Source organism: Podarcis bocagei (assembly GCF_964188305.1).
Source record: "Podarcis bocagei genome assembly, chromosome: 5".
In the NCBI taxonomy this organism is placed as follows: domain Eukaryota; kingdom Metazoa; phylum Chordata; class Lepidosauria; order Squamata; family Lacertidae; genus Podarcis; species Podarcis bocagei.
Genome location: NC_138129.1, coordinates 65,865,688 through 65,890,447, shown reverse-complemented (window position 1 = coordinate 65,890,447; position 24,760 = coordinate 65,865,688).

Below are 24,760 nucleotides of genomic sequence, written 5' to 3'. Positions count from 1 at the left end.
TGAGGAAGCAGCAGGAGCAGTAGGAATGGGTAAGGACTTGACTGCGGGCCATTCTGGGACACTAAGGTGTCAGCAGCCTCCCAAGGATGCTAACCTTTGGCCCTGGCAGATGGGGTCTGCAAGGTAGAAGGGAAAAGAGAGTTGGAGCGGGCAGGGGGAGTGTAGCTCTCATCCAGGGTGTGCGGTTATGTATCTCTATTTATGCTTTTCTTCTAGGTCACCATTATTCTTAATGTTCATTTGTGGAAAAGTAATTTATATAGTTTTCATCCTGTTATTACACGCAAACCTTTCTCTGAATGCAAGGGCAGGTGTTTATTTCTATTCAGTGACTAAACCTGGCACAAATTTGCCCTGTCAAGAGTCTATTGGCTGTCTTGGCAAGGCCTCATCTTCCACAATCACCTCTCATGTACCGTATTTTTCGCCCCATAAGACGCACTTTTTCCCCTCCAAAAATGAAGGGGAAATCGGGGTGCGTCTTATGGGGCGAATGCCTGCAAGCCTCGCGCGCCCGGCAGGAGGTCCCATCGGGTGCGCGAGGCTTGGGGCGGCAGCCTGTCGCCCGAAGCACGGGGAGCCCTCTGGAGGGCTCCCCCTGCTTCCGGCGAGTGTCTGCAAGCCTCGCGCGCCCGGCAGGAGGTCCCACCGGGTGCGGGAGGCTTGGGGCGGCAGCGGACTGCTTGCCGGGATGCAGAAGCTTGGCGCGCGCTGAGCTCAGCACGCCCCAAGCTTCTAGGGGTGCGCAAGCAGTCCGCTGCCGCCCCAAGCCTTGCGCACCCGGCGGGACCTCCTGCCGGGTGCGGGAGGCTTGGGGTGGCAGCGGACTGCTTGCCGGGATGCAGAAGCTTGGCGCGCGCTGAGCTCAGCACGCCCCAAGCTTCTAGGGGCGCGCAAGCAGTCCGCTGCCGCCCCAAGCCTTGCGCACCCGGCGGGACCTCCTGCCGGGTGCGGGAGGCTTGGGGCGGCAGCGGACTGCTTGCCGGGATGCAGAAGCTTGGCGCGCGCTGAGCTCAGCACGCCCCAAGCTTCTAGGGGCGAGCAAGCAGTCCGCTGCCGCCCCAAGCCTTGCGCACCCGGCGGGACCTCCTGCCGGGTGCGGGAGGCTTGGGGCGGCAGCGGACTGCTTGCCGGGATGCAGAAGCTTGGCGCGCGCTGAGCTCAGCACGCCCCAAGCTTCTAGGGGCGCGTAAGCAGTCCGCTGCCGCCCCAAGCCTTGCGCACCCAGCGGGACCTCCTGCCGGGTGCGGGAGGCTTGGGGCGGCAGCGGACTGCTTGCCGGGATGCAGAAGCTTGGCGCGCACCGAGCTCAGCACGCCCCAAGCTTCTAGGGGCGCGCAAGCAGTCCGCTGCCGCCCCAAGCCTTGCGCACCCGGCGGGACCTCCTGCCGGGTGCGGGAGGCTTGGGGCGGCAGCGGACTGCTTGCCGGGATGCAGAAGCTTGGCGCGCGCTGAGCTCAGCACGCCCCAAGCTTCTAGGGGCGCGCAAGCAGTCCGCTGCCGCCCCAAGCCTTGCGCACCCGGCGGGACCTCCTGCCGGGTGCGGGAGGCTTGGGGCGGCAGCGGACTGCTTGCCGGGATGCAGAAGCTTGGCGCGCGCTGAGCTCAGCACGCCCCAAGCTTCTAGGGGCGCGCAAGCAGTCCGCTGCCGCCCCAAGCCTTGCGCACCCGGCGGGACCTCCTGCCGGGTGCGGGAGGCTTGGGGCGGCAGCGGACTGCTTGCCGGGATGCAGAAGCTTGGCGCGCGCTGAGCTCAGCACGCCCCAAGCTTCTAGGGGCGCGCAAGCAGTCCGCTGCCGCCCCAAGCCTTGCGCACCCAGCGGGACCTCCTGCCGGGTGCGGGAGGCTTGGGGCGGCAGCGGACTGCTTGCCGGCACGCAGAAGCTTGGCGCGCGCTGAGCTCCGCACGCCCCAAGCTTCTAGGGGCGCGCAAGCAGTCCGCTGCCGCCCCAAGCCTTGCGCACCCAGCGGGACCTCCTGCCGGGTGCGGGAGGCTTGGGGCGGCAGCGGACTGCTTGCCGGCACGCAGAAGCTTGGCGCGCGCTGAGCTCCGCACGCCCCAAGCTTCTAGGGGCGCGCAAGCAGTCCGCTGCCGCCCCAAGCCTTGCGCACCCAGCGGGACCTCCTGCCGGGTGCGGGAGGCTTGGGGCGGCAGCGGACTGCTTGCCGGCACGCAGAAGCTTGGCGCGCGCTGAGCTCCGCACGCCCCAAGCTCCTGGTGTAGCGCAGCGCACCTGGGGGGGAAATAAAATTTTTTTCCTTTATTTCCCCCCCTAAAATCTAGGTGCGTCTTATGGGCCGGTGCGTCTTATGGGGCGAAAAATACGGTATTTGGTACATCTGCAAAGGGTTTGGTAATGAAAGAGACATCTTTTCATGCAGGCATTTGGTTGTGGATGGTGGTTTGGATTTGTTTTTCCCTTTTTGTGATTTCATGTGCTTTTTTATGTAGCTTTGAATACTGCCCTGAGATCATTCTGGACAAAGTGTAGTATGGAAAAATAAAAGAATAATAAGAGAAGTAAAAGAAGGAGGGCCAGCAGAAGCATTCGAGGCATCAGCAATGCATTTGAAAGTCAGGAGATATTTGAGTTGGATGTGTTGCCAGTGGACCATCTCAAAGAGATTATATGGTTGCATTAATTCGGTGAAATTTACACATTTGTCATCTGGCCAGATTAATTAATTTAAAGGAATAATCCCGCTAGTGGGTTGAGATTTTCTATAGAAAGAATTTATCTTCTGTTTGCAAGGCTGGATTAGCCCATAAGGCTAATTCACCATGAATATATGGGTCAAATTTTAGGTGCTTTCCTAGTTCAAACGTTTGTTGTCTGGTTGCTGTGATTGGTGACTTCATTGGAATATTGTACATGGTTGGTTCCTAATGCTTGCAAACTTACTATACCACCAAAGAAGCTTGATTGAAGAGCTGCCCAGTTTGGGGTGACATCTTTGTGAAACGTTCACTACCAACATGCCTGGAGGATGAGATAAACTGTAAGATGTTTTAAAATAAGTTGTTTAAATGGTCACTCTTCTGTAGGTAATTGTAGCTTACTTAATGAGAATCATGGTCTAGCCAATTTCCCATTGGAAATTATATATCTATTAAGCTTTTAGAAATAGGCAATTGGAATTGTGGCTGGAAGTTCCCGAAGACATATATGAGATGTAGTTAAATACAATTTTCACTGTCTAGCTTTGCCCATCCTACCCCTCCATTTACAATTGCCGTATCTCTATATCAGTGCTGATGTCCCTAATCGCTGTGTCCATAGTTGTAAGATTTTTGTTAGGTCCATAGTTTTATAGCCTCTAAGCACTGTTCAGGTTGTTGGTGTAATTTCCAGCTTTGGAAGGATATTCCAATATGCTAAGCCCCGGGGCTTCTGATTTTACCCACCACATTTTTCTATTAATTCTATAAATTTTAAATTAGATGTATCAGGTTTCTCCATCAATATAGAAGTACCATTGGCATGTAACAAAATTTTGCATTCAATAGCTTAATATTTTATGATACATAAACTGCTTGCTGCAAAGAGGAGGCATAGGCAAAGCTCAGTGGCAAGATGGAACAAAACTGGGGAGAGGAACCCACTTTTCCTAGTGCAAGTTTTTATAAGAATGGGTCAAAAGATAACATGTTTGTTGGAATTCTGGATCTGGAGAATTGTAAATAATGGCAATCCAGTTCACAATTTTGGAATGTATGTTGTATTTTTAATGGAAACAAGAAGAAATTCTAATTCACTTTGTCAAAAGCTTTTATATATATATATATCCTAATTTTCATTTTAAGGCGTATAAATGTTAAGGCAAACATACAAAGTTCTACAAGTGAATTTTGTTCTTGATGGTACTACCATGGACCTGGGAGTAACTGTGTATATAGCAAACGGTATTTTGAAGCAAATATTGGGTATTCTTTAGAATAGGCATGGGGAAACTGTGGCCCTTCAGATGATGCTGGACCACAGCTCGCACCATCCCTCACCATTGACTATACTGGGTGGCTTGAAAGGGAAGAAAGTCCAATGGCACCTGGAGGACCATGATTTCCCCATTCCTTCTTTAGCATCTTCCAGTAATTAATCTCCATCTTTGCCAATAGAAGGGTTCTTAATATTTATTTGTCGTGATGCGGGTGGCACTGTGGGTTAAACCACTGAACCTAGGGCTTGCCAATTGGAAGGTCGGCAGTTCAAATCCCCGCAATGGGATTCTTCCGCAAGCTCCCGTTGCTCCTGTTCCTGCCAGTTCAAAAGCACATCAAGATGGGAACTTGTTATCCCTTTTTTGAAAGTCATTTGCAAATCACACTAGTCTTTTCAGGGAATTAGGAAATAATCAGCACCACATAAAAGTACAATGGAGATCTCTATAATTACATCTTAAACATTATATAGGTTATCTAAGCAAAGAAGCTGAAATGAACACTTCTCTCTAGATTTTTAACTTAGCATCCCAGGAAGGTAAGTTTTGTTGTATATGAAATGAAAAATGTTTGGGTTTGAGATTAGTTTTGTGTTTTGTTGTTTCTTTTACACATGTGATCATTGCCATCATTCATGTGTAAATGCACTCAGTCTTCTGGAACAGAGAAAACAAGAAGTACAACTTCATTAAAAAGGAACAAGCTGAGTAATACTGATGCCCCTGTGGCCTGTGAAACACAAATTAATCCTATTATTTTTGTCACCATCAACCTGGTGTTGCATGTCTTGCTCCATTTTGAATCTGCTTCAAGATTTTCTATAGGAAACTGGACAGTGACTTGCAGAGACCATAAATCAAGAAAAATGACAGGTGTTATAGACATGGACATTGTAGATGTCAAACAGAGTTTTATTCTGGACATGCCAACTTCGTGGCAGATAACAAACAGTGAGATTGAAGATATTCAACAGAGGCATTTTTGAAAAGGTTGTGCTATCGTATAACTATTGGTCATTTAAACATTAACATTTAAAATTATAACATTTAAAACTAGCCCAGATGTAGTGTTCAGGCATTTGAATGTCAACACAAAAGCTTTCCTGAAGCATGTTTAGTAGATGGTTTAGGTCTGTTTCCCTCAGTGTTTTGAATTAACTTGTTCAGCTGAAAGAAGTCCAATAAATTAGTTCCAAAATGTCTGAAGTACACCTGAAAAGCACTTAACAGGGGAACTAAGTTCATTTTGAGGTAGAAACCTGAAGACTTTTAGTTCATGTTCATTCAAACACAATCCCTGCACCTTCATTCTGAATTGGTTCAGCTTTCCACCTCAAGGCTATAATATTACAAACCACCCCAAGGCTATAATATTAAGTATATCGATTTGAAAGTAATTCCCAACAAAATAAATTGTACTTCCCTGCAAGTAAATATGGATAATGTGGGGTTTCAAAGGTAGGTCATTTTTGAACCTAGGCTTATGCTTAAAGAACTTTGTGCCCTCAACATTTTTCTTCTATTAAAAAGTCCTAAGGCAAATCTAGGGCTAGCATGAATGAGCTTTTAGAAAAATTGTTTTCTAGAAGTACCATTGCGATTGCATTAAAGACCAGTGTGAATTTCTACAGAAAGTCAAACAGAATAAGGTTGATCGCTAGCCCATTTAATTCATACAAGTTCTATTTACTTCTATACTAACACAGATTCAGGGTCAAGGTGTTCTGAGCTGGGGGGGGGGATTTTCAGTGGGTTTTCTTACATTTTTTCCATAGAGAAACTGCAAACAGAATCTTTGTGATTATTATTAAAGCCATCCTAGAAGTTACTGTGACTTCCTCCTTAATGGGAAAAACATCCAATCATGTGCAGGGACCAGTTCACTCTCCAAGCATGCATTGTCATGCGAGATCCATTTTAATTGTACTCAAGGTTAAATGTACTGGGAAATGGGGTTTGCATATTTTTCAGTGGGGGTTGGTAGCATTTGAGAGTTGCCAGCCTATATTTTAATATGCTCAAGATTCACAAGGTAACTAATGAATATATTAAAATGTATTGCACATTCCATCTCAGAGGTTTTAGGAATGCAACAAAAGTCAAGTAGACACAATATATTTATTAGATAATTATGTATCAATAAAAGGGCAACTGAATGAGCAACCCATATCCCAGGTGTGCCGTGGTGAGGCATAACAGAGCATCTTCCATTCCATTGCTCCTGTTGGCCAGGCAAAATTAGTGAGGCCAGCTTGGGAGTCACTGAATCCCAGGTTGGTTCAGCACCCTCCTCTTCAGAATGCCCCACGCATTTAGGATATGGCACAGCGGCTCTGGGCTAGGTATAAGGATACCTTTGCCCCACCCACCACCACCCCAATATGGTGAATCAAGCAGTAGGATCGAACTCTAAATGAGTTAGAACATTGCAAATGTGAACACCAAAAAAGCTTTAGTAGCTTATTCCCCCATCCTCACTCCACTCCCAAGTGGAGTGGAAGTTAGTTAAAACCACCATACTTCTGACACATACTTGGCCTTTGGTCAGTCTCTTGCAGAAAGAGTTTCACATTAATGGGGGGCAGGTGTCTCAAAAGACATGGGGGTGATGGTTCTGGAAGTGGCAGCGCCATAACTCCTTTACCAGCAAGCACTTTGATTCCTCAGAAGGCAAAGATGGTTTAGCTTTATAGATCCAGGGCAACCTCGATGCTGTGGGTCCAAGAAACACAAATGACTTTTTCAGCTTTAAGGCTGTCCGTTGATCCGATGAGCCAGTCAAGACACCCTAGGCACATAAAATGCTTGCAGCCAAGCCAGCTCCCTTGCCTGAGCAGCAGATCACACCGAGAAGCAATGAAGAGGCACTGTCCTGTGTCGGGAGGCGGTTGGAGGATGGATGGCGGCTAATGGATTGAGGCTGAATCCTGACAAGACAGAAGTACTGTTTTTGGGGGACAGGGGGCAGGCTGGTGTGGAGGACTCCCTGGTCCTGAATGGGGTGACTGTGCCCCTGAAGGACCAGGTGTGCAACCTGGGAGTCATTTTGGAGTCACAGCTGTCCATGGAGGCGCAGGTCAATTCTGTGTCCAGGGCAGCTGTCTACCAGCTCCATCTGGTACGCAGGTGGAGACCCTACCTGCCCATGGACTGTCTTGCCAGAGTGGTGCATGCTCTAGTTATCTCACGCTTGGACTACTGCAATGCGCTCTATGTGGGGTGGCTTTGAAGGTGACTCGGAAACTGCAATTAATCCAGAATGCGGCAGCCAGACTGGTGACTGGAAGTGGCCACCGAGACCACTGGTCCTGAGAGATCTGCATTGGCTCCCAGTATGTTTCCAGACACAGTTTAAAGTGTTGGTGCTGACCTTTAAAGTTCTAAATGACCTCAGTCCAGTATACCTGATGGAGCGTCTCCACCACCATCGTTCTACCCGGACACTGAAGTCCAGTGCCGAGGGCCTTCTGGGGGTTCCCTCACTGTGAGAAGTGAGGTTATAGGGAACCAGGCAGAGGGCCTTCTCGGTAGTGGTGCCTGCCCTGTGGAATGCCCTCCCATCAGATGTCAAAGAAATAAACAACTATCTGACTTTTAAAAGACATCTGAAGGCAGCCCTGTTTGGGGAGGTTTTTAATGTTTAATGCTGTATTGTGTTTTTAATATTCAGTTGGGAACGGCCCAGAGTGGCTGGGGAAACCCAGCCAGATGGGCGGGGTATAACAAACAAACAAACAAACAAACCATTTATTTATTTTTTTATTTATTATCTGACCTCTAGCCTTTTTTCAAAAAGGAATCAGATGTTCCACTTTTGCCAATATTAAGTCAATTTACTCCAACACTGCCTTACAATATACATTATTGCACACGTTAGCTGCTTCATGGCCCAAACTGATGTGATATTAAATGTAGGGATGCATTTAATGTGTCTGTGAAGAAGGAGCAGGAACGGGACTGAGGAACTTGGAAAAGTGGGGCATCTTGCTTTCTCCCCTGCTGTGGACCTAGGATGGGTGAAAAATTCAATTCAGCTCATGTCTAGAAGCTGAGCAGCCACACGCCTCAAGGTGAATCTGATGTCTAGTCAGCTATGACTCCTAGGAGGAGGGACACAGTGGTTTTACAGCATAAAGTTATAACACTAAAATATGATTTATCTGGAATCTCTGACCCCCCCCCCCGGGCCCCTGCTGCTTTTCTTCCACTTGGTACTCATTTAAACAGGAAACATAATGACCATTGGAGAGTAACTGCTAGGAGTTATTTAGGTTTTTATCACCTAAATGCACATATTAGAAGCTATTCCTAATATTTTGTCTGCTACAATACAGTCAAACCTCGGTTGTTGAACGTAATCCATTCCGGAAGACCGTTTGACTTCCGAAACGTTCGACGACTGAAGATCAAAGGGCGGTTGGCAAAGTCAATGGAGAAAAAAGGGAAAAAAACTCCCCAGAAGCTGTTCAGCTTCCAAAAATTGTTTAAAAACCAGAGCAGTTACTTCCAGGTTTTCGGCGTTTGGGAGCTGAAACGTACAATAACGGAGGCGTTCGAGAGCCAAGGTTTGACTGTACTAACTTGCTGTGGGCTTGCTATGTATGTATGAGAAGGTACAATGGCTTCATGTTTGCATGATGTGTAAATAATTTGGGCCAGTATATAAAAAAAAAAGGTATACCAGTTGAATTAAAAATAAACCAACAAAGTAATAATACAAATTAACACAAGAAGCTACCTTACAGAAAAAAACCCTGTGGTGATTATTTGATCAGGGATATTAAGTCAGTATTGTCTACAGTACGTTTCTGAGCACAAGTCAAAGTGTTGGTGCTGACCTTTAAAGCCCTAAACGGCCTCGGTCCAGTATATCTGAAGGAGCGTCTCCACCCCCATTGTTCTGCCTGGACACTGAGGTCCAGCGCCGAGGGCCTTCTGGCAGTTCCCTCACTGCGAGAAGCCAAGTTACAGGGAACCAGGCAGAGGGCCTTCTCGGTAGTGGCGCCCTCCCTGTGGAACACCCTCCCACCAGATGTCAAAGAGAACAACAACTACCAGACTTTTAGAAGACATCTGAAGGCAGCCCTGTTTAGGGAAGCTTTTAATGTTTGATGTATTACAGTATTTTAATTGTTTTTTGGAAGCCGCCCAGAGTGGCTGGGGAAGCCCAGCCAGATGGACGGGGTATAAATAATAAATTATTATTATTATTATTATTATTATTATTATTATTATTATTATTATTACACTGACTGGCAGCAGCTCTCCAATATTTGTTCGCAAGGGGATGACTAACTTCTGCCTTTAGAGATACTGATAAAATCTGGCCAGAGCTGTGTGAGGCTAGAAACTGTGCGGGGAGCATACATTTGCCTGTGCAGCTCCTCATCCAGTTTGGGAACTGTCCTCCTTGAAAGATTTCCTGTGAACACCTGCAGCTTGCAAAATGTGAAACAATTATTATTGGGAAATGAACCTTAGATCTCAAGAGCTAAATATCTGCTGTGCCTCAATCAGAAAATGCATCAGCAAAATACCTCAGTGAACTCATGCTAGCTACCAGAGCTGGATGGCTAATACAAACTATATTCGTCTTTCAATCCGATCCAAAAATGATCTTCAGCACTGGGAAGAAGGATGCTGTTTTGTTAATATCAAGTTAGCTCGGTACACAGAAAGTGGTACGGTTAATCAGGGCCTAGGAAATGGTTGAACCCCGGATTAGGAATAATAAAAGATACCACACAAGGCAGGTTGTTGAAACTGACCATGCAGTTTAGGGAAATGAAGTCACTTTCCTGGAGTCACTTCAAGAGGTGCTAGGAAGTTGCGAATGTCACGCTGTATCATGTGGTTGGTAAATAGGATTGTGGCTCCTCTGTGCTTGTGATACATATTTGGCTAAGGTGTGAAGGGTGATATCAAGCTATTACTGACTATGGGCTGTATTCAATGTAGCGCTAAGGCTCAGATTCCGTCAGTGTAAGGATTTCTCCTTGTACAATGGAACATTCTCCCCCTCACCTACCCCTGTGCACCCACACCTCTGTTCTGGGGACTCCCCCAACTTTCTGGAGAAGATTTGGGGATGGTGTAAGCACACACAGGCAGAGGAGAGGGGAGAAGGGTGAGGTCCTGTGAGCATAGCACTCACATAATTATTTAGCTGAATACTGCCCTCTGGTTTGGTGTGAAAGGTTCAAAATGTTTGAGAATCCAAATTTTGTGGGACTATATGCTGCTTGTTAACCTAAATGCAACACAACAGAACATTTCTTGGCCCAGCTTGAACGTCTGGTGGATTTATCAAAAGCCAGGTCTCTTGAATTTTGGGAGCAAGATTCGGAAATTTCAGGATCCCAGTATTCAACTGAAATGTCAGCTTTAAGTTGGGCATAGATTGTCTTACTTTGTAAATCTTATGGCTCTGCTGGGAGAAATGCACCAGACTTTTCATAAACACAGTTCTATTTGTGACTAACTTTGCCTCCTCCTTGTTGGAGCTATAGGTCTGTTGCTCATTTGCTTGCTCTGCTTAAGAGTTCATGCGGGAGCTTATATGAACAATGCTTGCTGGCTTTTACCACAACCCTTTTCTAGCTGGCATTCTAAGAAGCTTAGCAATTTTGCATTATTTGAACAGATTTGTTCTTTTCCCGTGACCTCCAAGTTAGGCCATTCACAAATTAACCCACCTTCTCCTACCACAAGAATTGCTGACTAATAAGACTAGGTATTTATCCATGTGCAGATTTGCCAAATGTCAGTTTGACCTAAACTCTTTGGGTTTCTGCTGGGTTTTCCATAATCTGTACAGGGTAGAAAATGATTTAAGGATCTGGGCCAAAAAATAAGACTACCTGTAGGCTCCCCACACCTTTTGCCCACACTCTCAATAAAGCTATGGGCAGAGAGCCTAATAACACTTTGCATCAAACACGATTAGAAATCACAAGTTTTAAACAATTGAACATCATGTGCAATTGTCAATCAGCTTCACAACATGCAGGGAAGTGAGGCTTGAGTTTTTCCTTCCTCAGCCATAATGCTGGTAAAAAAATTGCTCCCTGTGGAGCAATTAGAATTAATAAAAATACTTCACACTGGTGCCAATGGTAGATTTTTTTCTATAATCTTTATTGTTCAGAAGGGAGTGATTTTTAACATGGCTTTGGGGGGAAGTTTAAACCTAACCTTGATGTGCAATGTGGTGCTGATGACAACCCCCCCCCCAATACTTGATACTTAGAGTTGCAGATCACTCTCTAATTTAAGCCATTACACATTATTTTAATCCTCACTCTACCAAAACAAAGCATATGTTTACTCCACTACACACACTAAAAAGTGAAACATGAATCATAAAACAACAAAGCTTCCCTCTATGTACCGTCATGAGCTTTGTATTTTAGAAAACTCCAATTTTCATAAATCTCAGTATACTCTCGATGAATAATGCTCTTGTCTCACACAGACGCCGTGTCAAAGATTGTAATGCAGAACGTGGAAGCTCAATCAAGTCCTTACCTACCATGTTTTTGTCCTAACATCACTCTTAAAGTGTGTGTATTGTATTCTATGTGGCCTGAACATTTAGAGGTGGTCATTAATGGCAAGCAAGTACACCTGGATTTTTCCTTCCCTCCTGTGCCCCTGGTAACTGACATCATAGATAAGGGTAGCTATTTTCAAATTGGGTACAGTTATTTTCTTTGCTTTGCTACTCTTTTATTGAAAAACATGTTTTCCACAGCCTACTGCCAAAAGCCAATTTTCTCCATCAGTGACTCCTTCACATTTTCAGAGGAAATGGTTATCTTGCTAATCAGTGGGCACAAGAAGGTGCGCGCACACACACACACACACACACACACACACACACACACAGGCATCGGAAAATGGACAATCCTTAGGGGTTGTTGTATTGTGTGCCAGCTAAGCAATGTTACTAATTTACAACAGTTACCGTATTTTTCGCTGTATAACACACACCCGACCATAACATGCACATAGTTTTTAGAGGAGGAAAATCCGTAGGCATGCCACCCGTAGGCATTTCCTCCATAACACGCACAGACATTTCCCCTTACTTTCTAGGAGGAAAAAAGTGAGTGTTATGGTGCAAAAAATACGGTAATTGGTTTGATCAATATTATCTTGACTTCACATTTTGGAAATGTGATAAAGTGGTATCCTAATTCAGGGGTGACTATCCAGTGGTACAACTGCTGTTGGATTCCAACTCTCATAAACCCCAGCCCCAAGGTCCAGGATTATGGGAGGTGTGATTCTACAACATCTGAAGGGCAACCACTGCTCATAGTAGAACAGCTCCCATCAGCTCCAGCAAGCTATGGCCAATGGCCAGGGATGATCTGAATGCCTGCACCTAGGCCGAGGGGCAAGTAGTTGACATCGTGTAAGGCTTCTTCAGCCAGAAGAATCAACACAAATTTTAACTAAGTTCTGAAATGTTGGCTAATGTTTATGGAAAGGGTCACTGAAACTTTTTTTGAGGGTGGTGTAACTAAAGCTGCATCAAATATATAATGATCTTACCTGTTAAGTTTAACAAAATATTTTCCCATGATATTGACCCCCTATTGATGCGTCAAAAATAATCAGGATGGCTCTATAAAAACTGACAGTTGCAGTCAAGCTAATGGGTACGTGACTGCTTATACCTACTATGTAAAACAGTTCTCCTGTGTCTTGTCCTTCCCATGACTTTCGGGAAAGGGTATTTGCAGAGATTTTCTGGTGCAATGTTTTAATAATGGGTTGTCAGTTAAGTAAGAGTTCTGCAACGAAGGCAAGGGAGCTAGAATATGTCATTGCCTCTGTCTTCCTCCCAAACGATTGAAATGTTGGAATGCCTGAAATGTACCTCCTCACCTTCCTGTTTCAGGGAAACAAACAGAAAACGTGTGAATTTACTTGTGCAAGAGCACAAAGACTCCTCCAGTGAGTCATCCTCTTTCTTACAAGAGCCTTGAATTGGATCGTTATAAAATCCTATGGTTTGACATTTCATCCAACAGATAATGAGCTGCTTCGGCGGAAAGAAAACAGAGTTTCTTCACTAGTAGCAAAGGACAAATGGAGTAATAAAAAAGTGGCATTAAAAAAAATAAATACCCAGATCGAATTCTAGCATGTTTCCATGGTTACCAAAGTTCTTTAACACAACAGATAAGATGGTGAACAGATTGATGCATAGCGCAATTCATGATCTGTGTGAAATATTCTTCGGCTCCTTAGCATAAATGTTTTCTGGCTTGCAAGATTAATTCCTAAGAACATTACCGTGTATCTTGTGGTGTAAGACTGCCATTTTATTTATCTAACGTAAAAATGATCCAGAGTATGGTATCAAAGTTACAGTATAACTGCTGCCGCTGTCATGCAGAGGCAGCGGAAAACTGCTTCTGTGAGGCTGTGGCTCAGATGGGTCTTGTAATGTTTGTAAGCTGCTTACCAAATGGATCAGGCTTGATTGTATGAGTGTCTTCATCAGAAAAAGGCAATGTTCCCCTGGCATAGAGACTCTCTACCCAGTCAGGATCACCCATGTCATTAGAAGAAGCTTGGCCCTCATATAGACCACAGTCAAGAAGTACTTTTGGGTGGAATCCATGCTGCAGTCCAAACCATGCATTGACCTTATCTCTTTGACATCAGAGAGCAAATAAAGGAGCACAGATGCAAGATGCGGGACTATTTTGCACCAGCAGGTTAGAACAGGAACCAGTGGTTTTAAGGAGAGACATATGAAGGATTTTAAGGGGGAAACATCTGTCTCTTTCTCTCTTTTCTTCTTCTCTCTTTGGCTTTCCTAGTGGAATTTTATTTGGGAATAAAGTTAAAACTATGGGCAACAACATCACAGGTGCACATGTAGCAATGCAACAAAATCATTAAAGGGATAAAGGAAGCCACTGATCACAATCCTTAACAAATGCAAGAGTAGCTGGTCATAGTGATTCTAGTGGTGTCCTGGTTCTGTGGGAGCCTACAGGTGAACAGCTATTCTTCTCTGCTGATAACCATTCCAACACATGGACATCTCTAAGGAGGACCAGGTAACACGTGAAGAGGGCTAGTGTATAATCCATAACACGAGAATTCCATAACTATGGAATTTGCTTCCACAAGACGCAGTGATGGCCACCATCTTGGATAGCTTTAAAGGGGGATTAGACAAATTCATGGAGGACAATACTAACAGCCACTAGCTGCACTGGCTATACTCTGCCTCCACAAATGGAGACAGTATGCTTATGAATACTGGAATACCAGATACTGGAAACTGCAGAAAGGGAACAAAATAAAAAAATTCCTTCCAGTAGCACCTAAGAGACCAACTAAGTTTGTTATTGGTATGAGCTTTTGTGTACATGCACACTGCTTCAAAGTTAGTTGGTCCCTAAGGTGCTACTGGAAGGATTTTTTAAATTTTGTTTGACTACGGTAGACCAACACGCCTACCTACCTGTATGCAGAAAGGGAGAATGCTATTGCTCTCAGGTCCTGCTTGCAGGCTTTTTATAGATATCTATTTGATCACTGCTGTGCTAGATGGGCAACTGGCCTGATCCAGTAGCACTGTTCTTAGGTTCTTATGAATAACAACTGAATGGTCAGTGAGATTTTTATTGGGACTATGGCATGGGATGGTGAAGTTAACTCTTCTCCCCTTGCACTAGGATTCTGATTCACCACCCACCAGCTATTTATTGCTTTAAAAAGATACATGCAACATTAAACTACATGTTTAATTATAGTGACCTTTGACTTTTTTAAAAAAAAGAAGTTCAGGTGGAATGGGTAGAAGACCCAACTTTCGCCCTGTATTTTTGCAGTTTTAACTTGGCATTCTTTAGCAGCAAACTTTTAAATTATAAAAGAGGACAACATAAACTACATGTGGTTAAATGCAGTATTAATCACACATAATTCAAGAAAGCGGCTTCCACTTTTGATAGGTTTCTGTAATGTGCTGCTTTAGAGGGTATCTCATGGAATTTAGGTCAAGCCTAGTTAAGACTTAGCAACGAATTTGCTGCTCTGTGAATCCAGCCAGTGTATTCTTCACAATGGATATGACTACGTGCCAACAACTCTCCTAAAGGTCCAACTGCTGCAGCAAATTACACACAACTCCCTTTCAAACATAACTACCGTATTTTTTGCTCTATAACACACACCTGACCATAACACGCACATAGTTTTTAGAGGAGGAAAACAAGAAAAAAAATATTCTAGACAAAACAGTGGATGTGTGATTTTTGTGGTTCATGCTGTGGCCACAGACATGTGATCTGACAGTGAGTTCGGAGTAGCCCAATGCAAAAATCCTGAGGATCCATGTGGATCCATGCTTTGTAACCACGTATTAAGTGGGGAGGGAAGGAAAAGCACTCAGGGGACAAGGAGCACGCGTGGGGTGGGTGGAGAAGGATGCTGCTAATAATGCAGAAGTGGGGTTTAAGGGGAGAAGGAACACGCGTGGGGTCGGTGGAGAAGGATGCTGCTAATAATGAAGAAGAGGGGTATAAGGGGAGAAGGCTCCTCTCCTCTCTCACTTTGCTCCTTTAAAGCAAGCAGGCTCTGCTTTTCTCCCTCCTCCCCGCTCATCCCCGGCTTAGCGAGCTGAAAAACTTTGCTGCTATGTAGCGAGCTGAGTGGGGAGGAGAGAGGGACAGAGAGCCTGCTTGCTTTAAAGGAACCAACCGGGCAGGAGCCGCTTACACTCGTGTAAGCGGCTCCTCTCCTCTCCTGCTTTGCTCCTTTAAAGAAGCAGGCTCTCTGTCCCTCTCTCCTCCCCACTCAGCGGGCTCTTCTCCCGCTTTGCTGTTTCAAAGCGAGCCACAGAGGAGGGAAGGAAGGGGAACCATGGATCGTCTGCTCACGACTGCAGCAGATCCCCCCCGCTACCCGTAGGCATTCCCTCCATAACACACACAGACATTTCCCCATACTTTCTAGGAGGAAAAAAGTGAGTGTTATGGTGCAAAAAATACGGTATTTAAAACACTAATCAGAACAAGGGTAACCATGAAAAGAATTAGCTACATGATACATAATCACAAAACATTTATGTCCATTTTTAATGGGATGATTCCTTTCATCATCTGGTCTCTCCATTTACACATCTGCTACAAAACTCAAGCATCTGCAGTGATTACAGCATTTAACTTTTCATGCTGATCATATTTAAAGGTCCACGTTTACATATGTTTAGCCACAATCGGCCTAAATATTTTAAGTTTAAAATGATCCCAATGGTATGAATTGATTAAATTATGGTGCATATACATCTGGTATGATATCTAGTACTATATTTTCACTCCTTTTTAATGTTTTCTTGTATATATTTCTATGGCATAGCAAACTGATGTATATCTTATCTGATTTTTGAACAAACCAAATTGAAACTGAATCGTGAAAAGACAACAGTGTTTTGCATTCACTGTTCTTGAGTCTGGGAAATGGGAAGATGGCCTGTTCTGTATGGGGGAAGGAACAGGCCCATAGCTTGAGGGCACTTCTGAATCTAGCAGCGTCACTGGAGGGTCAGGTGGCCTCAGTGGCTAGGACTGCCTGTTTCTAGCTATGGCTGGTTCTGGTTCATCAGCTATGGCCTCTTTTGGACAGAGATGACTTGGCCATAGTACTGCATGCTCTGATAATGGCACGATGCACAGTGTTGGGAAGCAAAGAGAGTTACAAGGGTCCACCTGTGCTAGCCTTCTACTGTCTGATAGTGTAAACTGTCCAATCTTCAACTCAAATACATTTTTAGCAGAAATGTCCAACAATCTGATAGGTCTAACTTCCTCACAGAATCCTCCCATCACAATAAGTGGAGAAACTTGTGGAAGTCTATCAAAGTGGGAGGCAAAGGCTTTTTAAAACTTGTGTGTGATTTGTGTTGGTTCCATTCAGTGCTATTTTTCTAGAGAAAGAGGTGCCAGGGCTCACCACGAACTTCTCCCTTGTTCTTTTAGAATGGCAATGGCACCCACCTGAGAGGTGCCGGAGCTGAGGTCTGGTGAGTTCCAGCTGAAAAGAAGCCCCGGTTCAACTAATGGTTCTTTTAATCTTTTCCACACCACACCCTTCATTTTTCTCATTCCTTTGTGCTCACTTATTAGTAGCTTGCAGTTTACAGAGATAAAATATTTAATAGTTTGTGCCTTTCTAAATTGTCTGTAAAATTGGAGCCTACTCTCCAATCTGTCTCAAGTTTGACACAATTCAGTTCCATGGAGGGATAGTAAAATGGCTGAAAGCTTCATGCTAATTGGATAGAAAACACAGAAGTTACAGGCAATCAACAAACAGCTGGGGCTGCCGTTGAAAACAATGAGAAATGAAAACAATTGAGAACAACCAAAACAAATGGAACATTAAAGGGGAAAATGTGATTTAATGAATGAACAAGCAACACACACACACACACACACACACACACACACACACACACAGAGAGAGAGAGAGAGAGAGAGAGAGAGAGAGAGAGAGAGAGAGAGAAAACAAATGAAATAACTGCCCCTCCTTCAAAAACAACCCCTTGCATACTTCAGTGTTATATCCTTTGTATTTGTGTTACTGTTAGGGTTGTCATGTTTCAAACCACCCAAATGGTTAAGCTTTTTTGGGGGGGGGAACCTAACCCCAAAATAGTGATTTTAAGCTTTTTAAGCTGTTTCCATCACGTTGCCATACATCTGGGTTTCCCCTGACTTTTTGCCGAATTTTCCTGACACATGGCAAGCCTAATTACTGTTCTCTATCAGCTGATATTTCCACGGGTAGATTTATTCCTGAGCTTTCCCCTCTTTCAGTCACAATAAAACTCAGTCTGCAAGGCTTGCTGCTAATGAACACTGATCTTCATCTTATAGTAGTTCTGGCTTGGGAGCACTGTGTTGGAGTGAGCCTGCTATTAGTCATGGGTGTGGATTTCCCTGAATATTTGCTAAGGTGAAGAAGAACCCGGCCTGGGGCAGCTGGAAGGCAAAGCTTCTTGTCTGTTGGGTTCATCAGCTTGACAGCCTGAAAGTGAGTGACAAACTCGAGTTTTCCCACTGCAACTGGAGGAAGTGATAATAAACAATAATTTCTTTGTGTACTAAAAAGTTCAAGCGGCACAGTAAAATCCAGGTAGGTGGCAGACATTCCAGAGTGGATGGGAAAGAGGCAGTGGTTTTGTCCATCATTTGGTTGTTTGGTTATATATTTTTATATATTTTTAGCCCACCATCATATGATTCCAGGATGAAGGATGGTACACATTTAAACACTAAATAATTCACATTCAGTTTAGAAATACAACTTCACCTGCAAAATTACAAACCCATTAGAGCCACAGAATGGTGTCCTTACTTTACATATAACACTAAAATTAGTTTTATTCCCCAGCCCCATATTAGTTTTATTAATTATGAGAATCTCAAAAGATGCATTAAAAAATAATACCTTAGTTTATTTGGCCAACTAGTAAGTCACACGATATGGTTCATGCAAGCTTTCATGTTCTTCACAGCATGGTCATTTTTGCTGACAACCGTTTTAATTCTATTGGTGCACAAGTCCTGATAACTCCTGTTAGATAGTTAGATACCTCCAGTTTTAATCATACATGTTTATGTGTTGTCTGAAAGAGCTTGCTCTTTGATAAGTACCTAGTTTACATAGTTTCATGCAGCTAAAAATCAACCTCGGGTATGTTCAGCTCAAGGGTGATTTCTCTGGTGCCAGCTAAAGAAGGATGTTTGCTCCAGGAGAGCCAACCCTGGAGCAGCAATCATGAAGAAATACAGGCTGTGGGCATTTTCTTCACCCTTTGCCCCCACCAGCATCAGTCCAAGTGTTCCCACTGAGAGTGCCTAAATATAAAGTTCTGCAGAACATGGGAAGCTGCCTTCAACTGAGTTAGACCCATAGCCCATTCATCCCAGTAGTGTCGGCATTGACTGACAGTAGCTCTCCAGGGCGGAAGCTGTCCCACCACTGCCTGGAGAAGTCAGGTACATTTCGCATGTGAAACATGTGTTCCGCCACTGAGCTAAAACCCTTCCACAGAAGCATTCTGTAAGATGCATTTATTATTATTATTTGCTCTGTGTCTGCTCATCTATTCCGTTCATGCTGCAATCCCTAGGAAAAAGCCAGGTCACAGCAAGAACTGATCAAAGGAAGCAGCAGTTTTCAGCTTTCTGCAGTGAGTCAACCACTCCCTGCACGCTGTGCTTTTTTTCTTCTTCTTCTGTGCCCATTTGTTGACTAAAGTGTTTTTAGAAAAATCAACATTCTGACTCACTGTGATCATGAATGTTCTAGGATGCTTTCAACAAGTGCATAATCTATTGTTTAACAAACTAAGCTGCTGTTAACTGCGGTGCATTTTTTCTAGTGGTTTTTGACTAGCTAGTGATGTCCGTTCTGTAGCATCATTCTTAAAGACAGAACAAGCCGCAGTCCCAAAACAGCTTAGATGTGGAACAGGTCACATTGACTTCAGTAGGGATAATGGAAGTTTTAGTTCAGCAACATCTGGAGAGCCAAACGTTCCCCACACCTTCTCTGCCTTGAAACTGGCTACTCTTGACTACATCCCTTGAACTGGAGATGTGGGACAGAGTGGGCAGAGTGGTACCTAATATGTTTGCTGCTGTTGCTGCTAGAACCTCACTCCTCCCTCTTGCTTGGACACTCTCTTTGTGCATGTTGATTTAATTAACAATATTTATATACTGCTATTCAACAGAAAACCTCTAAGCTGTTTACAGAGAACATGCACGTGGGATACCTCTCTGCCCCATCTACTTATCTTTTTGTCACCACCTCCCAAATCAGCGGGGCCTTGGAGGGCCAGAAAAAAATTGCTTAGGGAGTTGGGGGATTAGCATTTCCCCGTGCTCTAAAGAGAACAAAATACTGCCAGACATTTTTGTATATTCCTTATGAGTAAACGCATGAGCAGCTTGGGCTTCAAGTTGCATGGATTTCAACGGGGGCCAACTTCTTACCAGAAAGCATGCTTGGGATTAGAGTCTTAGAAAGAGAAATACCCACCTGTTGTTGCTGTTGTTGTTTTAACTGAAATGCGCTCTCTCTCTCTCTCTCTCTCTCTCTCTCTCTCTCTCTCTCTCTCTGTGTGTGTGTGTGTGTGTAGAAAACCTATTTCTTCCAGCCATTTTTCTGGTCAAAATTGCCTTCCCCAGATACTTTCCCATCCATCAAGGATGAGAAGATGCAGAGTTCCAATACCTTCTTCCTTCAGGTGGGAAAGCAGATAGGGCCTGGTTTTATTTTTAGTGGCAGGAAGGGAACGAGATAAGTACCTGTCCCCTGCCACTGCCTGGATGAGATTTGCAGTCACCTGCTGAATTCCAGGGTGGTGGTGGAAACTGATCATGTACTTCCTGGCATCTCTTCTTCTTTGACTCTTGGCATAAGTTGTAACATTCCAGATTGGTTCTCAAAGTGCATGATTCATACATTGCAGTGGAACTTGAGTCAGTGAACCGTCTTGACAAAACATGCCTTTGGGCAACAACCTGTAAGTAATACAGAACCATCTTCACCTAGCCAATCCATGTGGCAACACGAGAACGGGCCTTCTCTGCAGTGGCTCCCCATCTGTGGAATGCTCTCCTCAGGGAGGTTTGCCTGGCACCTTCACTATACACCTTTAGGTGCCAGGCAAAAACATTCCTGGCCTTTGCCTGACTTGATCTACATCCTATAGCCTTTTAAAAAATGCTGGCTTTTGGAGGGGGTTTTATTGGGTTGTTGGTTTTGTTTTGATTTTATGTACTTGATATTTTTATGTGAACTGCCCTGAGACCCTTGGGTATAGACCTTTGGGTGGTATAGAAATAATAATAATAATAATAATAATAATAATAATAATAATAATAATAATAATAATAATGGCATGAGAATGCACATATACACCTCCTTGCTTAATTTATGAAAGTATTCCTAACTCTCTTCACTTGGGCATATTGTGAGAGGGAGGCAGGAAGATTAGCTTTTGAATTTTCCTTTCTTGAAAGGTTGCCTTAAAAAAAATTAGAGTGCTCATAAGGGTAAGAAAAGACTTTTACTGCATAATAATTTCTCCCTATATTTGTGTGCATATGTTAAAAGCACTGTGAAGCCTCAATAGGTTTTTGATTTGTTATTTTTATGAACAAGCTTGGGTACATTATCTCCTAAGACAATCTACCAGCTGTTAAATGTTTGCTTTTACGATTGAGAGAGCTTCAGCTGTAGAAAGCAGAGACATTTAGCTGCTGCTGCTCTGTGTGGGGGTGGGTGGGGGCAAGGCTAAGCCTTGCTAGTCAGAATTGAAACCCAACGCATTTGGTTTCTCAAGAGAGGAAAGATACAATGAATGAACTGAGATGTAAGGAGTGTAAATCACTAATTCTTGCAGAAGGAGTGTTACATGAACCCAATGGAGCATGGGCACAAGGCAGAGGAAGTAGTGGTGCCTTTCTAGGGACATTTGTTCTCCTGGCACGTGCACAAGAAGGGAGATGAGGAGACAAGGGAGCAGAAGGCATCAGGCTTGGAAGGAGGAGTTAGCCAGCAAAACAAGCTCCTCTTATCCTGCATAGGCTGATGCTTTGAAAATATGTAGGATTACATGAAGGTGCATGGCTGCCCATGGAGCTGGTAGGTGAAGAAGAAGGATACACTGGTATTGAAAAAGCCTAGGTCATCTTCCTTGCACATGGCAAGGACAGCAATAGGGGTCAGCAAGCCCCTTCAAGAGCTCCTGAGATGAAGAAGATGACAGCCACCAAGTAGTCATTGCTAGCTGTAGCAGCAAAGAATATTGGGGATGTATCTTCAAAGAGCAGTAATTGGTACACCCTTGGTTAGGCAAGGCATTTGTCTTGGGGCCTGGAATAACATAAGAAGAGTCCTTCCAGGTAAAGGCCTATCTGGTTCAGCATCCTGTTTCCCAAAGGGCAAATTTGGATGCCTGTAGGAAGCCTGCAAGCAGGAACTGAGCTAGCCTTTTCTTGCTGTTGCCCCCTACTGGCTAGTATCCATGCTGCCTCAGAACCTGGAGGTGGCATTCCACCCTTGTGGCTAGTAGGCACTGGTAGCTGCAGCCTCCATGACACTGTCCCCATCCACTTTTAAAGCTGCCTAAGTTGGTGGCCATCTCCACAGCTTGTGGTGACCAATTCCATTGGTTCAAATGAGTCCTCTTCCCTTTTGTCCTTCCCAAATCTCTCACCACTCAACTTCAGAGCATGAGCTTGGGTTCTAGTGTTAGGCGAGAGAAAGCGAGGAAGTTGTGTGGCTCTGCTGCAGCCCCTGTGCCTCATGGATGCTTCCTGGTGAAGAAATGTTGCACCTATTAGCTTCACATTATCCTGTTTTCTTTCAGTCACATTTGTTTTGGCCTTTCTTTCTTTTGAAAACAAAAAAATGCTAAAATAGTGATGTGGCTATGAAGAAGCTTTTCTACATTAACTATGGGAAGTAGTTAAATAAAGTGGTCATACAAGCATTCCCTTGCTTCTTTCAAAGAACCAAAGTATAGTATTTAATCCTGGCATTTGTAGCTTGTTATAAATACCCTCTGCGTTTGAGGCAATTCTGCAGTACACGAAGTACCATGTTTCTTTTGTTGCCATGGCAAAATTTCATCCCACCCCCTCCCTTCAGTTACAGAGCAAGTTGTTTCTTAAAACTCACATTAATTGCTGCCACACATTATAAGAAGTGAGGTAATTTATCTGAAGATAAGGTTCTCTCAACCTGCAATAAACTAAATGCTTTAGGCAAGGTTTTATGCCTGTCGTTCTTATTAAGGAGCCAGAAGTTTTAGATGAGCTGAGGATGAGGTTGGTGTGCAACCTCGTGTCTTTCACCTTTTCCCAAGCCCACGAATGCACTTAGTGATGCAACGATCTGCAGTAATAACAGGCTGCAACCTTCCGGCATGTGATGTCTCTCAATGCAGTTTCCCCTTGGATCTAGCCCAGAAACTGAATGGGGAGAGGCAAGTTTTCAGTGATTCCCCCTACACCACAGTGCCCTGTGATCCCCTAAATCTGCTGTGGAGGGTTAAGAGATTTCCTGGGACAGATTTAGGAGCAAGAGACTCCAGGGCAGGGCAAATTACTGAAAATTGCCCCCTCCCCATTCTGCTGATGGATGCCTTTCACTAGTGGAACAACACTCGTGGATTCCATCCTGTGTTCTATCTGTGGTCTCAATCTTTGTTCCATTTTAAATATCTTTCTATTTGTTTAACATAATATCCTAATTTTAAATGGTTGCAAGCCATTCTGTGTAGCATATAGGCACTAAGAGGGTGAAGTAGAACATTCTATATCCAGCATCCCCAAACTCGGCCCTCCAGATGTTTTGGGACTACAATTCCCATCATCCCTGACCACTGGTCCTGTTAACTAGGGATGATGGGAGTTGTAGTCCCAAAACATCTGGAGGGCAGAGTTTGGGGGTGCCTGTTCTATATGAATAAACAAACCAGCACACATCTGTAAATCTTCATGTTATTCCTGATATCCACTTCTCTGGAACAGAAGTAGCTTGGGCACAGTTGAGTTCTTGTAACATCCAGTTTGAGTTACTAAAAGGTGTTGTGCATGAAAGCTGCTTGCAATGTACCTAGTGGCTTTGGGAACTTAACGGTCATAGTAATATTCATAACCAGATTGAGTCATTAAGTACTTTCAGTAGATAGGCAGAAGCAAATTACCCAATTTATTTCAATAGAATATTGTAGTCAGAACCCAGGTAGTGTTAGAATCAGAGATGTGATCACAACTGGATTGTATAAGGCAATTGTATCTCTTTCCAGTATGAAACAACCCAACAACGACTGAATACCAAGTCTTGCATGCTGCAAGAAGGACAACTCGAAAACTGTGGCTTTTGGTACTCCTACAAATTACATTTGGCGCTATTGGTATAATTGTGAGTGATCTTAAAATATATCATGGTAGGTGGCTAAGAGCTCTTGCTTTCATGCTGCTCGTTAGATGGGGATTATTGTCACAGCAACAGGGACAATAATCACAAAACCTCTTTGAGTACCATGGAGACCATAAAAAACACAAAACATGATGGAAACCTTTTCAAACGATGGGAGAAAAATCTACTTCTTGGGACAGGAAATGAATTGCTTTTATGATATACATGCTAATAAATTTAAAGGTGCTGCAATACTGTGTGGATTACACACAGACACACTTGCGCAAACAAGAGGAACACCCTATAGCTTGGTCACCTGCAAATTTGATATTAGTGTCAAGGAATTTATACATTTTTTAAGACCTGATTGGCTCTTTGTTAGAATCAGTTCTTCAAATTTACTGGAATATTAAGCCTTCCTCCTGCCCTGCCTATAAAGACCAGTGCCAACTGCTGGCTCCTCCAGCTACATCTTTTTGTTCTTTATGGGATGTATGTGTTGTTGTCGCCTTATCTCAAATAGTACTTCCCCACCCACAATAAGTTCTAGAAACCTGAGGTCCATTGTGGGCATATGGGCAATAATTTGTGTGCAAGCACTTCTTTGATTTTATTTTTGAACTACAAGTTTTCAATATTCCATGCTTGTACAAGGCTGCAGGAAAACAAACCATAAAAACCCAAAACATTGTTTTTTTTAAGTGAACACGTGTGTTTAGGGTAGTAGCTATAATTTGCACAATCATTTCTAGTTGCACAGTTAGAAATTTCTACTTGGCTTTTGATGCTCTAGAACCAGGATGTATTTGAGAATTACTTACGTGAATCTTTTACACAAAACTAG